This window comes from Vombatus ursinus, unplaced genomic scaffold (assembly GCF_900497805.2).
Source record: "Vombatus ursinus unplaced genomic scaffold, bare-nosed wombat genome assembly UNPS02007822.1, whole genome shotgun sequence".
Lineage (NCBI taxonomy): Eukaryota > Metazoa > Chordata > Mammalia > Diprotodontia > Vombatidae > Vombatus > Vombatus ursinus.
Window position 1 is genome coordinate 90 of NW_020947600.1, and position 3,419 is coordinate 3,508.

The following is a 3,419-nucleotide window of genomic DNA, read 5'->3' on the forward strand; positions in this document are numbered from 1 at the left end:
TGGTGGATCGGAAAGCTGCTTCAAAACGATCTCAAGGAAGGGCCTCTGCCACCCCTGGGGAAGTAGAAGGATGCCCTGTGGCTTCAAGGAGCAACGTGGTCTGAGGCAGGGAGAGTTTCAGGGAGCTCCTTGGTGAGCCCGCGTGTAGAGCTGAGCAGCCTGCTAAGTGGGGGAATGGGAGAAGCTGGGAAGGTGGGTGGTCGCGCTGGGAGGTGGTGAGGAGGACAGAGGGAGAGGGAAATCAAAAGTGGAGGATGCGGGCATCGATCCCGCTACCTCTCGCATGCTAAGCGAGCGCTCTACCATCTGAGCTAATCCCCCGACCCTGACACTACTGTCACAGGGTAATCCTAACAGCCATCTAGATGGCCACACACAACCAGCGTCCAAGTCAAGCCCAGGGGTGATCACGTGGCCGAGCCAGAGCCAGACTCGGACGGCTTGAAGGAAGGCTTGAGCAGGGAAGGCCAAAAGAACCTGAGGGCAGATGGAGGCGGGACAGCCAGGGCGGGGGCCGCGCTTCCTAGGGCTCCTTCCCAGGAGACTGTGTGCGATGGCTGGCCGCCTGGCTGGCTGACTGACTCTTTGGCGGAGGGGACGGACGCGGCCCCAGCTGGGCTGGGTTGGCGAGGACTCGAGTCCCCAGGCGCTTCCTTCTGACACCGGGCAGGGGCTTCTTTCTGCAGGTCTGGGCCGGGCCGTTTCCCAAAGCCCGAAACAGGCAAGAAGCACGTTAGGGCAGGTCTTCGCCGAGCAAACGTCCCCGGCCCGGAGAGCGAGCTGGAGCGCTCGTGCGGAGGCGGGCGGCGGGCAAAGGAGCTGGGACTAAGTGGCGGGGACGGAGAGGGGCAGGGACAGCAAACAGTCCCACCTCTACTCCCCGCACCCCCGATTTCGGTGGGTTCAGGGACCCAGCCGCAGGTAATGAAGGGCTCAGCGTGGTCCTGAAAGGGACCCAACGGAGATGGAAGTCGGGCGGCGGAGCTGTGCTCGGCGCCGCCGCCGCCGCCGCTGAAGCTGCTGCCGCGGCAGCTGCCGCCTGAGTTTGTTCCGACTTCTGTCAAACAAAGCAGCGAGGAGTTGCTTTCTGTTCGGTGGCTGAGCGGGTAAAGGCTCCTGCCTGTGTACGCGGGGCGGGGCTCTCGCGTTCGAATCCTCCCGCCGCCTTCTTCGGATCCAGCTGGCCAACGTCTCGCCCTGAAAGTAGTTAACCCAAACGGGATGCGGGATCCTTTCAGAGGCGAGTCTTTTCCTTTTAGACCCGTGGCCTTCAGGCTGCGGAAGCCCGAGCTGCTGGTCGTTCAGGTAACGGGAGGGGGCTGCCGGCTGGCTGTGGGAGCGTTTGTTCAGGGTGCCCTGATGGTCGTGAGGGCGAAGGCTGGAGGTTACACGACAGGTGGCTGGACCAAAGACAGCGCAGATGGAGAAACTGTCCACTGCATCTCCTCTCCCTCCCTCTCCGAACTCAGATTCGGGGTGGGGGGGAATACTTTTCGTGGCGGGGCTCCCGCAGGGAATTGACGTTAGATCCTGCGGGGGGCGGGGGAGTTGGAACGGGACAAAAGTAACTAAGTGTCCCAGTAGGCAAGAGAAAGCTAGCCCCGCGGATAGCCACGGGCTACTTGCGAGCTCTTCGGGGGTCTCCATCCCAAATCTTTCCCGTCGTGCACACCGTCTGAAATCCTTTGCAAGCAGAGCGATCGCGGAAAGGCGCACAGAAGGAAGGGCAAGGTGCCGATGACTGGAAGCAGCGTTCGGGATGGAGCTGGCTGATGGGACGTAGGAAGGCTGCGTTTCCGTTCCGTCTAGGGTCTTTGGCTGCAGGACCCTGGAAAGGCAGGGAGCGGGAGTGTTTCTGTTTTGGCCTTTCGAGCTCACATTACGTCCTGGCACAGCACAGCGTAGGGAGGGTCGGGTGGGGCGTAGTAGGCACCGCATCAGTGCTCGGTGCGCACTGAAGTGTATTGAAATCGGCGCTCTTGCTTGTTTCCGGGCGAGGCTAGCTGTCGCGGAATGCCATCGTGGGGGCTGCTCGTGGCGAGGTAGGGGCTGTAGCCAACGAACAGAGGGTCCTTTTATATGGCGAGTCGTGGAGGAGAGGAGCAGCGGAGGAAAGGGGTGGAGGTGGGGAGGTTGGTGGAGGGACGACGGAGCAGGACTGTTAGGTTGGTGCGTTTCTAGGCGAGAGTCTGCATTCTTGAGGAGGATTGGCGAAGGAGTGGGAAGGCTGTGGTGAGGCGTGGTGGGGAGAGGAGAACTAGAAAAGGCCAGGTAACCTTGCTGTGTGTCTGGGATTGGCGAGTCAGGAAAGAGAAAATGTCAGGAAGCATCTGGGCTGTTTTTCTTCCCCCTTTTTTTCTTTCTTGCTTGAATGGAGGGAAAGGTAAAGTCTTGGCTCCGTGGCTTAGTTGGTTAAAGCGCCTGTCTAGTAAACAGGAGATCCTGGGTTCGAATCCCAGCGGGGCCTTGTCTTATTTTTGTGTCTCACTGATTTCCTAAGAGAACAGGAAAAGTAAGATTCCTTTGAGGAAGGATGAGAGCTGGAGGGGACCTCAGTTGACTAGTCAGCTAGTATTTATTAAGTGCCAGGTGCTGTGCTAAGCTGGGGGTACAAAGAAAGGCAAAATACAGACCTTGCTCTCAAGCAGCCCTAAGTCTGATGGGGGAGACAATGTGAAAACTATTATAGAATGCAAATAAAAAATTCAAATACAAAACTCTGTGTAGATCAGATCAATTGGGGGCATTCTCAGAGTGAAAGCACTAAGGTGGGGAATGCTTCTTGCAGAAAGGCCCGGATTTGAGACTTCAGGAAAACTAAGTGGTGGTGATGGGGAGAAGGAGGGTTCTAAGCATGGAAGATGAAAATCCGATGAAAAAGCTCAGTGTGGATGTGAAGTGCGGCGTGAGTGGCAACAACAAAGAGGCCAGTGTCATTGTATTACAGAGTACACGGAGGGTAGTAAGGTGTAAGAAGATCGAAAAGATGGAAAGGGACCAGATAACGGCATTAAAGAAAACCGAAGCTCAGGGAAATTGTGTTTTACTCAGAGTAACAAGAACTAAGAATCGCAGGTGAGATTTTTTAACTCAGCTCCTCTGAGACTAGGGGAAGGAAGGAGGTGTGTGCGTGTGGTGTGAGGGGTGGTGGCGGAGGATGATGCCCAGGAAGGTTTCCTGGAGGAGATGACCTAGAAAGAGGGAAGGGACATCAACAAAGAGAGCATGGGGACACAGTGTGAATAAGAAAAGGTACAAAGGCTGTAGAGAGTTTGGACAGAATGAGTAGAGAGCTAATTCAATTTGGCCAGAAGTTGATGGGGAGTAGTTTGAGATTGAGCCAAGTCTTGAATATCAGAATCCAGAGTCTATACAGTGGGCAACTGGGGAGTCCCTGAAGGGGTGTTTTTTTCTTCTTT

General features: G+C 56.2%; 2 non-coding genes across 2 annotated transcripts; one reads left to right on the forward strand and one right to left on the reverse strand.

Moving 5' to 3' along the window:
- Nucleotides 1-248: 248 nt before the first annotated feature.
- Nucleotides 249-321, reverse strand: TRNAA-AGC. Its single transcript has one exon. It is a non-coding gene; the product is annotated as a tRNA-Ala (tRNA).
- Nucleotides 322-2,393: 2,072 nt separating this feature from the next.
- On the forward strand, nucleotides 2,394-2,467 carry TRNAT-AGU. The gene has a single exon. It is a non-coding gene; the product is annotated as a tRNA-Thr (tRNA).
- The last annotated feature ends 952 nt before the right edge of the window (nucleotides 2,468-3,419 follow it).